This window comes from Ambystoma mexicanum, chromosome 9, assembly GCF_040938575.1.
Source record: "Ambystoma mexicanum isolate Mex_15411 chromosome 9, UKY_AmexF1_1, whole genome shotgun sequence".
NCBI classification, from domain to species: domain Eukaryota; kingdom Metazoa; phylum Chordata; class Amphibia; order Caudata; family Ambystomatidae; genus Ambystoma; species Ambystoma mexicanum.
The window spans coordinates 1,105,451,840-1,105,466,981 of NC_090931.1; positions in this window are offsets into that span (position 1 = coordinate 1,105,451,840).

Genomic DNA, 15,142 nt, shown 5'->3' on the forward strand with positions numbered 1-15,142 from the left:
ACTAGGACACCGTGAAATCGACCTCTTCTTCATGCAATTTCGTGTATTTGATTTAATTCTGTCAGTCGTTTACCATCTGCGGCTTATCTCGACCTTGTTGAACAGGAGACTCTGTTATTTTTCTCTTTAATTGTAGGCATTGCTAGCCTATTCCAGCCTGACACGACCTTAGCTTCTTTGCATGGTTACCTTCAGCTGGGTTTCTCTCCATCTTTAATTCTTGATTTGTTTGCTGCGGCCCTCTCCTCTTGAGACCTTTAATAACTTCTATTCAATTCTGCTCATGTGCGTAGTGGATTTTCACCCATCTATAAAGTGCTTTTGAGGTAGATATATATATAGTTGGCGCTTGCCGCAATCTATTTTACTACTAAGCATAAGCAAGTTCCACGATTTCTTTGCTTCTTGCGGTTTCTTGCATATGTATACGTTTAACTGACTTAATGTCTTCATCAGGCATATGGCAATCGGGCAAGTTTCTTCATCTTGGAATCAACTGTTTCACCTTAGGCTCAAGATGTCACTTATCCATGGTATTTCGTCTCTTTGTCACTATTGTCAGGTAATTATATCTTCTATATGTGCATCAGTCTGGTTTCTTATGATGTCACCATTCCTCTTCTCTTAGTATCTTCTTGGTTTCTTCGGGTATTCCATTCTGACAAACATCCTTTTGTCGTGTTTGTAGATATGGATTTTTCAGTGGGTACATTACTGTCCAGGTTTGCTTAGGTGTCGGTACTTCAATAGGTACTGTTATTATGATAGGCACTGGGCAGAACCCAACTGCGGCTCTCTGCTGGTTTATTTGTTCTTCATACATCACATATTTTTGTGTGAATTTTCCTGGCACTTCGAAGGGAGTGGCTGGAGTGCGGATGATGCCTGGCACTTCCTCTTCACTCACCCTTCTGGGCGATTCATCAACCACTCTTACTTCTTTTTTTGCATTCACTTTTCTGTCATCCTCTGGATCTAGACATCTAGGTCTGCAGAAATTTTCCTTTGGGGTCCATATCTTTATCACTCCCTTTAAACTTCCTGCTGTTCTTACATGCTCATCTTTGTTCCATGTCATTAGTTGACATTCCCCATTTGCAATGCAATAGATCAATTTTCCCACATACTTTCTATGTTTCTTAGGATACGAAAACTTTGTTCCTTCTGGTGCATAAATGCTGGCCTTCACAAAGTCTCCTATTTCTTCATCAGCCAGGTCTGTGGGCTTCCATCCTGACTCGACGTCAATCATGATTTTCATCCCTATGGCCTTTTTTGCAGTTTTCTGGCATTGAGAGATTATTATCTTGATAACACAGAATCCAAGCAATATCATCACCAACAGGGCTTGTAGGAAATTGAATGCATCTGCCATCCTTTGTGGAACCCATGAAAACAGTGATCCTAACCAACTGTCATCATCTACTTCGTTATCTTCATCAATCATCTGATTGTGTAGTTTTGTCAGCATACCTATGGCTTCTGTTTAGGTACCTTTTTTGTCATCGTGAGATGGTGTAAATGTGCAACATGATTCTCCGATTTTTGCACAAACACCTCCATCCATAGCTGTGATCATGTCTAGGACATATCTGTTCTGGAGAGTCATTAGTCGAATCGCTCTTAACTCTTCTTTGATTGCATTGAATCCCTTTATTGTTGTGTTGATGGTTTGTAGTAATTCCCATCAGGTTATCTGCAACCATTTAGTGTTTGCTCCAACCTGAACTCTTGGCTTTAGGATTGTCGTGAATACTGATGAGGTCAAGCTGCACAACCTGTGTTCATATGGGATTGCATGAAAGGCTTCTTCTGATTTGGCAGAGAAGTAATTAATTCGGCTCATCAGTTCCACAGATATCTTCTTCCTCATGTAAGTATCTGCTTTCGGGAAACTGTCACTATTCAGGTCACCTTTTGGAATCACCAACGCTGGAACATGGACATTCACCAATGTGCATATACCTCCCCAATTCTTCGGCAACATATTATATGCTTTGGATCCACATGCCCAATAATGAACCATGATCACTGCAGTACCATGTGCCATTACTGTAGCATCGAAAATTCATCCACAGTTCTGTTTCTGAAACACAGTTTGGAAATATCCAATGGCACTATCTTTAGGGGTCCTCCTCTGTCTTCGCCCCATGTTAGCAGTGTTGCCAGTCTCGGCCAAAATGGTTTGCATACCATCTGTACCATTTGTGAATTTTCAATGATTTCCTTATAGTGTCCAATGATGATCCATGCTTTGCAGATCACTACTCCTTTCTCCCATCCGTCTGGTGAAAGCACTGTTCCCCAAATTTGCATTTGACCTCTGTTCTTCCATCTTCGCGCTTCTTCTGGACATTTCCCTTTGACGTTCAGTTTTTTTGTTTGTTTCTCTTCTGATTTCTGCTATTTTGACTCCAGGCTTTTCATATCTTATCACAATGTTCTTTGTTTTGCAGTGGTTTCTTGTTTTTATGTCTTGTACATAATCATCTTCATCTGATCAGTCACTTTAGTTGCCCATTTGAGTGAAGCATCACTTTCCATGAACTGACCTCTGGTCTTGCACATTGCTATGTGTGACAGACAGTGTGCCATTTTCACATCTACTTCAACAGCTACAAAGAATTTTGACTTCCCCATGCTGTAAGGTAGGAGTGCTCACACAAAGCATTCTTCCTTCATGTGTTGGTACCATATGTTGTTTCCCAAGTGTGCTGCGCTGTCCAAGTAATCATTTAATTCATTATTGTCTTCTTGTGTCATCCTTCAAATTCTTAAGGTTTTGCTGTAGTTTGCTATAACCACATCCTTAAACACATCTGTATAGCTTCTTCTTGCTGGAGGATTCTTAGGTATCTTCATCAATGATCCAGGAATTTTTGTCTGTAATATTTGAGTAGGAGAAAGTTCAGTAAGTCTTCCTTTATCACTCTGGTTCTTTCTGGCTCTGTTTATAAGTGTCCATATTGATTCTACCAGTATATTAGCACTTGATTGTATTGTAGGGCTCAAGCTTGACCCTTTCATCGATGGATCAGTCGAGCTTGTCGGTGCTGTCTCTATTTGCTTATTCTCTAAAGCCGTTTGCCTCTTTAAAAGTTCAGCTTTCTCCATCTGTCTCTCAACTTCTCTTGGAGTGGAACTTCTCATCGTTGTTTGTCCAAGCTTCCCCCTTATATGGAATGTGATTTTGAATGTATTGACACTAGACCAGGTGTGCATGTACTCATTGTTTGTGTGTGTGTACCTTTCATCAACCCCTTCTCGGGTTCACTTCGCTGACCATGTCTCCGGTGTTGCAATTCATTTGTTACCCCAAGTTTCGTGCATGTGTCCTTATTTATCACATCCATCTCCAGTTCAGTCACTCTGTCATTCTTTCTAGGAACTGGAATGACTATGTTAGGTCTGGGTACCTTTGTAGGTTGCATGGATACATCATTAGGTGGCTGCACGGGAACCTGAGCGCTTTGTGCACCAATGAAAAGTGCAGTTCTAATCGTCAATGAGAGTAATATGATAATAAATATCAAGCATACATAAATAATACATTTGTAAGTAAGCTTACAACATCTGTTCCTTGGCCAATATGAACGTCTCTCCTCATGAGGAGGACAACGTTATAGCTCTGGTTTCCCATCTCGATCATTTAAGGATTAAAACTAATATTAATACATATTAACCATTTGCCATTTTCATCTGGATTCTGCTGTCTCTGTTTACAGTTTACGGATGCTAAACTGCTTATCCTTCTTGTCTGACTAATAGACTGTCTCTTGTCTCTGGAAACAGTTCTTTTCTAAAAAGAAAGTTCCAAATGAGGCAATAAGTTCAGCACGTCTTCTAATAAGCTTGTTCAAAATAATCCAGTTTCCAGTCAACGGGCCTCATTACAAGGAAAGCGGTGGACCAAGGTGCTATTAGCACCTTGGTCCATGCTGGTAAAATATCGGCACCGCCTTGGAGGAAAGGGGAATTACCGCCCTATCACAAGGTTGGCGGGGCGGTAATTCCCCCTTCCCCATTCCCATTTTTGCCCCATAAGGCATAATGGGAATTGGGAAGGTGCTAATTACGGTACCGCAAATTGCAGTACCGTAATTAGCACCCTGGTCCCTTTGTGGGTTGGTTTTTAACGCCTGGTAAAAAGCAGGCGTTAAAGTACCAACCCGCAAAGGGACCTTGTAGTCAGGCAGTAAGTGTTAACGGTCACCAGTACCATTACCGGTGACCGTTACCCCTTAACGCATTCTGTGTAATGAGGCCCAATGTCTCTTACCTGTTTTGCTCCGGATGACATGCCGTTCCTTTTTGTCAGCATGAACAAAAGCGAAGTCCTAGGCAACACCTTCATGATCTGTCCCTCGAAGGAAGGTTTACAATCTTCTCTGGTGATTCTGTTGCTGATTATAAAGTTCTACCTGCATCATGATACCATGCAGGAGCATAAGCATCTATACAGAGTTTGCTGGGTCTCTAATGAAAGTGAGGACATCAACACTGGCATGTCTCCCCACAAGTTCTGGAAAGTCTTCAATTAAGTGAAAGAAAACGTTACTAGCTAGTCTGCTATCTTCTCGTGACAGAGTCATTTGTCTTGTCCTCGCTATATTCCGGAAGCAAAAAAACTTCTCTGCAATCACTGTGAGCAGCTTCCTTATTGTCTTTTCATTTTCAGGATCTTGAAGAAACTCTGTTATGCTTGTGATTCTTCCCACCAACGACGGGTATGACCTCAATGGTACCTCGAAATAGATCAGAATGTCTTTGGTGAGGTCACTATTGCATGACACCATGAGTAAGTCCAAATAAGGCTTCTGCATTGAAAGAGTCAGGATACTGTATGCTCTTCCAATTTACGTATCCTCAATCAAAATCTGGCATATCCATCTTTTCAAGGCTTCAGTGTGCTTCAGTCCAAATTCTAAAATCAACAAGCTATTTGGTGGCTTATATGTGCAATTCTTCTTCTTCACCCTGCAACTAGTATGCACAGAGTATCCGTGTTTTTATGTCCTTTTTCCCTTATTTTGCTCAAAGGAAGTGTCCAAAATTAAGCCGCAACATGCGCAAAATGTTCTTTGTCTCTGCTTTGCTGGTCATACATCCTTCTTCCTCGTCATGGATATCGTCTGCACGTGCTGTGGTTCTTCCCAGTTTTATGTAGTCTCTACGCGGTGGGGTGCGGGCAGAGGGTCTTCTCCGATGTATGGCTTGATGTCATCCAGAAAGATCCAAGCTCTTCTTCCATGTAGCCTGACTGCAGAGGGTGTATTGTCCTCCACTCTAAAGGAGTAGTTGAACCTCGGCTAGTCCCACTTTTTCCTTGTGCAGTTTCTCACCAGTACCGTGTCCCCAGGGAATATGGGAGGAACACATCATTTCAGAACTGGGTATGTTGTAGTATCTCCTTCTGTGTTCTGTGCTGCCCTGCACCCTTCTGTCGTCGCTGAAGCTGTCCTGAAATTAAAGTAAGACAAGATGTCATGCAATTCAAGTAGTTTTGCATTTCCAATCCTAACACTTCTCCTGTTGGCTGGGCATCACCTTTAGCTCTATTTTGAGGTGTCAATGGCGTACGCATCCTTCTGCCTGTCACAATTTCGTGCTGCGTGAGATGATGGTCAGAACCAGGTTGGTTTCTGAGTGCATACAGTGCCAGTAGAAGACAGTGTAGCCATACCTTCTTCAGAGTAAGCTTCAACTTAGCTATCCTTTCCTTTAACAAGCCATCAAGTTTCTCGCATAAGCCGTTCCCTTGAGGATGATACGCAGAAGAAAACTTGTGCTTTATACCAAGCAACAAGCAAATCTGTTCAAATATTGCATTAACAAAATGAGGACCATTGTCTGACCTCATGACTTCACACACTCCCCATCTGAGAAACACTTCCCTCACCAAGAATCTGGCCATACAGGTAGAGTCTGGGTGTGTACATGGACCTGCTTCTATCCATCTGGAGAATGGACACACCACAACAATTAGATACCTGTACCCATTACATACTTGAATCATATCGACATAATCGGTATGCAAGTGCTGAAAAAGCCCATTAGGCCTTGGGATAACTCTTCTAATTACACATAGTGTATGCCCAGCCGTGAACTGCTGACAAATGATACAGTTCACCATAAAAAATGCAACGTGTTCTGCCAAGTTCGGCATGAACCAGTTTTCAGCAATCGTTGCTGCTAGATTCTCCTTTGTCATATGCGCTGGATAGTGTAACTGTTCCAGTGCTATCTTTAATAAGGCTCTAGGTATCACCAGTTTACCAGTGCTGTCTTGTCACCACAAGCTCTCAGAGCGGTTTAAAGAACACCATTGTCACTTCCATAGGTTCATTTCTGCCTGTGGTGCCTCGCCTTGGAGCTCCACTAACTGAGTTCTTGCCAAATTGCTATAGCCTTCAGGCTTGCTTCATGCAACAGTCATTCTCTAATGCATATCAGTTAGTTCTACACTCATGATTATTTCATCTTTAGTCGCCACACGCTTGGCTTCAGTGTCTGCTGCTTGATTTTCATGTGAGATAAAAATCTGTCCCTTTCATGTGGGTGGTGCATTTCATGGTCGCTATGCCCACTGAGAGCTGTAGTGCCTTAATGAGCCTGTCCAATAAGGCTTCGTGCTGCACTGGTGTGACGTATGCTTGGAGGTAGCCCCTCCTTTTCCAGTGCACTAGGCCTGCGTGCACTGTTGACGTCACATAGGCGGAGTCACTGTACACTGTCACTTCTTGTCCTGCGTGATTCTCGAGTGCGTGTATCAATGCCAATAATTCTGCAGCGTGTGCTGAATAATGTGAGGGTAACCGTGCACTAATGAGTACTCGAAATTCCCCATTTGCCATGTGCTTCATCACAAGGGCACCTGTATATCTTTGTCCATCTTTTGATCGATCCTCGAAGAACCATCAACGAAGACGATTTCTCCTTCTGCCAATGCATTTTCTTTCACTCTGGGAAGCTCATCATAGAATTTTTCATAGTTCGCGCAATCATGTATTGGCTCTCCTTCAGTGACTGGCTCTGTTATAAACATAGCTGGGTTCACTATTCTGCACCAAACTATTTTAATAATTGGATTTGATATAACCACTTCATTAGCAGAAGCTCTCTAAGATGCCAATGTGCCTTTTGTGTTCTCTAAAATGGCAAATAGTGCACGCTCGACAAATAACGTCATTGGGCATCCCATCACAATAGTTGTAGCCTTCTCTATGGCGAACTCTGTGACAGCTAAACTTAGTTCACATTGGAAGTGACCCTCATCACTAGGTCTAAATTCCCACTGTAGTATGCAAGGGGCTTGTACCCCAACGTGGTTCTCTGTGTGAGTAGTGCTGTCATAACACTGCCATTCATGTGTGGAAACAGGTAGAATTCCTCTGCATAATTGTGACTCCCTAAAACTGGTGCCGTGCAAATGGCCTTTTTTAGTTCAACAAACCCTTCTTCCATGGTCTTGGTCCACACAATTTTTTCTTTCATTGCCTGTGCTTTCTTCAGGGCTTGTAACAAGGGTCTGGTATAGGAACTGTAGTCAAAGACCCATGAACTGAAATAGTTGCATAATCCAAGAAAACTCTGCATTTGTTTTAGCATGTGTGGTTTGGCTGTCTTTGAAATGGCTTTCAGCTCTTTCAGGGGTAACCTTTTTCCCCTCATGTGAGATTAGCTGGCCTATATACAGCACTTCTTGTTGACAAAATTGTAACTTCTCTTTGTCAACTTTATATCCTTTCTCAGCCAGTATAGTCAATAGCTGAATAGAATTGTGTCTGCACTTTTCCTCTGTCGTGCTGCAAATTAGAATGTCATCTACGTATTGTAAGACAACATTCTATAATGCGATATTGCTTTAGTCCATCTGCAGGACTCTGTTGAAAATTTAAGGAGACTCACAGTACCCTTGAGCCAGCCTTCTGCGTTTCAGAAAACTTTGTCTGAATGTAAACAATGTCAAATCATTTGACTCTTTGTGCAATGGGATTGAGAAAAATATGTTTTTCAAGTCAGTGGGCCTCATTCCGAGTATGGCGGTAAGGGATGGCGGCCACCGGTAACGAGACCGGTGGCGGTAATCCCTTACCGCCATACTCCGAGTTCCCTCTGCGCCCTCGCCCTTAACGCCTGCTTTGAGCAGGTGTTAAAGTCGAGGGCGCAAAGGGGCCTCCAAGCCAATAACGGTGACCGTAATGAACGGTCACCGTTATTTGCATCTTCCCCATTCCCATTGAGCCCTATGGGGGCTCATTTGGGAATGGGGAAGAGCCTTCGTGAATGGGGAATTACCGCCCCGCCAACCTTGGAATGGGGCGGGGATTCCGCCATCCACCAAGGCGCTGCCGGTCCGGGTACGGTGTCAACCAAGGCGTTAATAGCGCCATTGGTTAGCGCCGTACTCGGAATGAGGCCCAGTCACTGTGAAATACCTCGCTTCAATGGGTATATTATATAGGGTCGTGGACAGGTTGGGGACTAGAGGCAACTCAGCCACAACTATCTGGTTTATTGGACGTAAATCTTGCACTAGCCTCCAAGACCCCCCTTTCCCTTTTTCACTGGGTAAATTGAAGTATTGCATGATTACTCTGACGTCACTAAGATGCCCTGCTCCATCATGACAGAAATTGTCTTAAAGGTCCCTTCATCTGCCTCCCTAGACATGGGATACTGTCGTGCTTTTGGTAAAATTGCTCCTGGTTTCAATCTAATCTTCACTTCTCCAACTCCTTTCAGTAAGCCTACGTCATAGGGTCCTGTATTCCACACTCAGACGGGCACCTTTGTCATTTCATCCTCAAAGTATTCAGGCCGTTTTTTGTGCCAGCATCATTCTCTGAGGTACTTCTCTTTTGATCATTTTCACCAAATAGATGAGATTAACCTCAATTGTCATCTCATCTTCACTTGATTGTTCTTCAAACAGATCATCATCAGCGACATCAGTCAATCTGTAACCTTCCCCAATGGCAATTACTGCACACCATTGTCTGCCTTCATCATCACAACAATCAAGCAGAGCCATTTCTCTTTGCACTATGGCTTCTTGTATTGTCAAGGGAAACACTTGTCCCTTTTCCTCATGCATAGGTATCCTTGGTCTGAATAAAAACTCATGTGGAGATCTCATGGTTTTGTCTGCAAGGCCTGGTAGCCATGACATTAATATGCACACTCCATAAGCGAATATTTCTGGTTCCACTGGAATAGCTCTCATAGCCATCTGGCCTGCGTATGCTCTAATGATTTCGCATACGTTCAAATAATGTATTCCTGGAGTTGAACATACTATGCCCTTCTCCATGAACAAGATTGTGATGTTTAACTTTGTCATTAGGTCTCGTCCCAATATATTCACCGGGGCTTGCCTTGAATATAGCAGTGGCACATGCATGTCACATTCTCTTATGGAGACTGGAGGTTCTCTTGTAAAAGGAACACGACTTGTTGCTCCTGTGAAGCCCTGAGTATTTATGGCATCGCCGGACAAAGAAAACTTGCCTTCACATATACACGAGCGTGTCGCACCAATGTCAACTAAGGAAGAATTTTCTTTATCGCCTATACAGACATCTACCCTTGGTTCCTCGTGAGGGTTCGGTGTCACTGATAGGTAGAATACAGCAGGTCTCCCAGTGAGCTGTCCTAGTCTATATATAATCTTGTCCCATTCTGAGTGAATGGATTTCCCCCATCACTTGTGGCATTTCTCATTCCTGAAATCAGTATCTGTCCTGTACCTGTTGTTTGCGACAGTTGCATTGGTGACTGTTGAGATTGTCTCTGTGGAAAATATGTCACATTCTGGAGTTGCAACCTTTGCTGTACTCCCGGCCCTTGCTGCTGCACTGTGTGATTCTGCGCAACTTCATTTCCACCATGCAGGGGGAACGCAGATGGATTCACCATCCCTCCTCTTGTGAGTTGGTCATTTTGCACCATGCCTTGACTTCTGCATGTGCGTGCTATTTGCCCTGTCATTCCACACGTCCTACATGTTGGCGGTGGTCTGATTATTTGCCCATTTTGCATACCCTGGTTACCATTTTGCATATTTTGAAAATCTCCTTGATTGGATAAAGCCTGTTATTGTTTTGATGAAATTGCCTTTAATTTTTGATCTGCTGCATGTTAGATCTGTCTGTGTTAGTTATCATTGCCCCCTCAAGGGCATAATTTGATATTTTTTTCCGCACCAATTTAGCCTCTTCACCTTTTTGTGCAGCATCCTTTTTTGATTTTTCTCTTGCAGCAGCCTGAAATAGTGCACGATGGTCAACTCTATTTCAGACCATGGCTTAGCCTCAATCCCTACCAATTTCTTGACCTGCTTCTGTACCTGTTCTGGCAGCCCTTGGCATAATATATGGTAAAACACGGGTATAGATTTTCCCCAAGATTCAAGAGTTTCCAGCACCCAGGCGTCTTGGAAATTCTGAATGTAAAGCAAAGGATCATCTGACTCCTTCATCTTGCGTGTCATTAAAGCTCCCATATCAGAAGTGTCCGGGTATAGCACTTGAAGCGCTTTCCATACCGCGGTTCTGCAATTGTTTAATGGTGCTCCGTCATGCGCGGTATTGACTGTAGTCACTCCAGGGTAACCTACCTCTGTCCACACATCGTCAGCCCTATCACCAAGTATGGCGATTAAAAGAGACTTAATATCCCCTGTAGCTAACGTGTTCCCTCCTGTCATTTTTTCTAATTCGTGTATCCATTTTCTGGCTCCTGATGTCAACATTGGGAGCTTATTTTTCAGGTTTTCTCTGTCCATGTGAGGCCAGCGTATATATATTTTGGTCTCGTTCCTCCTTTTTCTATTAAAGGGAACTGTGACACACAACACTCTTTTTCCTCTCTCATCATTTTTCTGTCTACCACAGGGCTAATATTCCTGCATCGCTGTCTACCTGGCAATGTCCTTATCCTGCTTACATAGGGTGGTGGAGACACCCGCCTCTGATCATATGATACCCCTTCATGCCAGTCTGATGGTGTGGCTGGCTCTGATGTCTTAGGTGCAGACCCACTAGAATATGACCATCTTACTCCCTTGCCCCTAGAGAAGCGTTTTCGTGTCTTCTCTCGTCTTCTCTTTCTTCACATTTTTCTCTTTCTGTGTCTCACATTGGCTGTGCCCAGCTCCTGCAACTTCTCTCATCCTCCTGATTTCTTGTTAGAATCAGCCTATCTAATGACAGCTCTCTATTTCTGCTACTTCGTGAGGCGTCCTTAGTATCATACAACTGAGTGCTCTCCAGACGCTAATCCTCTCCTTCCCTTTGGGATATGCTTTCTAGCCCCATCTCATCATATATTCTATCCATCGTCTCTGCGATACTGGTGTCGAAGTCATCTTTGATATTTGCCCTAAACATGCCTGGTACTGAATCATGCTCAGGGAAGAATTCTCCTACATCTTCCCAGCCTACTACTTTATCAGGTTTTTTAACCTCTCTTTCCAGATGTTCAAGATCCCGTACTCTCTGTCTTTGCTTTCGCTCTATGTCGTCATCAAACTCTCTATGCTTCCTCACTTTCTCTCTGATCCTATCTTCTTCTTGTTTCCTTGCATCATTATTATTATTATGATTATTATTATGTATTATTATTATTATTCTTATTATTATTTATCTCTTCGTTCATTTCCCTTCGCATTTCCTCATCCCTTCATGTTTTTACTTTCTTCTCCCGTATCTTTTGTTCTTCTTCTATCGTCTTTTGTTCTATTCTATCTCGATCATCAGCTGTTCTCTGCTTATGATTGCATGTTCTCTGCTCTTATGCCTTTTCCTGTTTTGTGACCTGTGCATCATGATATAACTGGTATCGTTTCTGTCTGTCCCTTTTCTTAGCCCCTTCGTCTCTTGATCGGTTTTCCTTTTCCCTCCTCTATAAATCATCCCGTTCTCCTTTTTGTCACATATCCTCAATGCCTTTACCATCGAGATTCAATAAAATCTGGCCTCCCATCCATTCGTTCTCTGTGAATGCCATCTCATCAGTCCTATCCTCATCTCCTTTCCATCTCTTTTCCTCTCTTCCCGTATCTAGAGATATACTTGCTTGTGTTTGGTTTCCTTTTTCCTTTTCGTGCCTTTCCTTGTCCTTTGGAATTTTGGAGGTAATATCTCTGTCTCTGTCTTTCTCTGGGCTTCTGTCACTACTTTGCGTAGGTGACTCATATGACGGGTTGCTATATCCCATCGCTGCGTTAAGTTCTCTCAATGGGTATAATACTTCGTCTTTACTAGCTTTGCTTTTCGTTTCAGATGGGGAGGCTGGAGCAGAAGGCTCTTTACCCCCCTCTGTGCATATATTCAATATCCAATCCATCGGTGGCGCCTCCTCCTTTTCTTGTTGATACATCTTCCAAAGTTCTAAACTAGCTAGGCGGTTGTCTAACTTTTTGTCAATGTATGTCATGTGCAAATATGTCGTCATGTGCTGTAGGACTGTTTTAGATAGCAATGCTCCCTGGGGCCATGGCATAAACATTTTGTCTGCAGTCCATTTAACCCATTCTGCACTGCACTGTTTAAGCTTAGGTGCATGGTTCCGCAGCTGTTTGCACATGTGCACCAATGGGGTAATGTCTTCCATGTTTAACCTATTTATCTTACCCTTGTATAACACTTTATTATGCTTTATGTTTCATAAACAAGATGAACAATGTGAGCGAGCACCAATCATCGCAAGCTCCAATCCTGTTTTTTCAGTAAAAATGTCACTTTTACTTTTGTTAACTACAACCATCAATACATGCCATGCAAAATCACATTATCACAATCAAGCAATTTTCATGCTAATTTTTAAAAGTTTTTACCTCCTCACGTCATAGACAAAAACATGACACGGAATTTAAGCCCATTTCTTCCAGATCGTCTTTAATCAATTCTGGTCGTCTACGTCGTCCTATCAATTCAGGGCTTTAAATGAAGGCTTCTTCTAGCGTTCTTTTAAAACCTAGGAAAATGGGAGTATACTCTTTACCTCGGTCACTCCCGGTATCCCTCTCTATTTCTCGGTCACCCTCGAGTCAATATTTTACCCTTATATATAAATTATACTTTTACTCTGATGTTATTTTTGTCCCACCACCCTCTGTTACCTTCCCTTCAATTGTTTAAGGCATGCAACTTTTTGCCAAAGCATTCCATCTTTTTCACTCGCCATTTGCATGTTTTTCCTCTCCGGAAGCATGGGATCACTGCCTTAATTACAACCTCTCTGTGCTGCACGTCCAATCGGCTGCTCGTAGAAGTGGGACAGGATTTTTGGGGGAAAGCACAAGTTCCTTCAGACCTAACCTGCAGGGTTTTTAATTAACTAGCCACTATCTACGGGGAGCTTCTCGTTCTATCAGCCAGTTGGCAAAGGACTCGTGAAATTGCAGAGGACCCGAAGTTACTTATGTCAACGGTCAATGGGTGTCTAATCTAATCTAATCTAACCATCTAATCTCTGCTACCAAGTGAACTGGATGGACCCCAGCCGGCCCATGAGACTGAGGTCTCCAATCAGCCCTTTACGATGAGCAGCAGCACCCTCGAGATAGATGGGGATTCAGATTTGTACACTTGCGTCAAATAATAATGACAACTCAATAGTTTGGAAAAGGGAGTCTGTTTAATGACAAGTACAGAAAACGGGAAGTTCAATGAACATCAGCAACCGCTCGATCTTCCTTTTTGCTTAAATTCCAGTTAATTTCAGAAAAAAACACAACCTTTATGCCAAAAACACGTCATCATTGACATGTAATCTCAAAATCCTAACATGAAACTTGATTGGTTATAGAAAGGTAACTTTAACATAGGTACTATATCTGTATATGATAACAGGGAGAGGGGATTGGATAATAATGTCAGGTGGGGCAACTAAGCCTTTCCTTCAAACTGGCAACTGTAAACGTCACAAAAGCCGATGTCCCATTGGCGCTACTCTCTATAGGACCCTAGATTACATGGTCCACTATGATTGGTTTGGCATCGATCCCACACATACTTTTCCACTTGCGCTTAGCAGCATGCAGAATAATTAGCCATGTGCAGGGAGTAAGTCTGCACCCCAGCTTCCCTCCAATTTATGTTACAACCATTCATCACCTCAGTGGCCGTGTGTCAATTACTGCTTTTTAGTTTGGCCTTGAGTCTGCTTCTTGGTCTGAGTAGTTAAGGAGTATGGGTACGACAAGGCTCCATGAGTAGGTGTGAAAGTCTCATCACTTTCTGCCTGCCTTGCCACGTGACTAGGACACAGTGAAATCGGCCTCTTCTTCATGCAATTTCATGTATTTGATTTAACTCTGTCAGTCATTTGCTATATGCGGCTTAGCTCAACTTTGCTGAACAGGAGACTGTTATTTTTCTCTTTAATTGTAGGCATTGCTAGCCTATTCCAGCCTGATACGACCTTGGCTTCTTTGCATTGTTACCTTCAGCTGGGTTTCTCTCTGTCTTTAATTCTTGATTTGTTTGCTGCGGCCCTCTCCTCTTGAGACCTTTAGTAACTTCTTTTCAATTCTGCTCATGTGCGTAGTGGATTTTCACTCATCTATAAAGTGCTTTTGAGGTAGATATATGTTTAGTTGGCGCTTGCCATAATCTATTTTACTACTAAGCATAAGCAAGCTCCACGATTTCTTTGCTTCGCGCGGTTTCTTGTGTATGTACAAGTTTAACTGACTTAATGTCTTCATCGGGCATATGGCATACGTTTCTTCATCTTGGAATCAACCGCTTCACCTTAGGCTCAAGATGTCACTTATCCATAGTATTTTTTTTATTTATTTTTTTAATTTTTTTTTTATTTGTGTTAACAAAATGTATTGTTTTTACAAAACTGAATTTGCTTCTTGTGGGCTTTCTTTACTTTCCTTTATATTTCCTTTCTTTTCCTGGTTCACATGTTTATACTGTTTTTTGTTTTTTGCTGTTTACTCCCGTCTGCAGCTCTTAGACGTCTTGTCATCTTTCCGTCCCGGGCTAGAACTCTCTGTTAAGTTTTTCCAGCGCTGACTGTAGGATTTTGGTGGTCGCAATGGTCCAGGCAGTTTTTTGGCCACTAATCATGCGGGCCCACCAGCTCGATTCTTCAGGCGCCCCATAGGGCTCCAGGACCGGCTTTA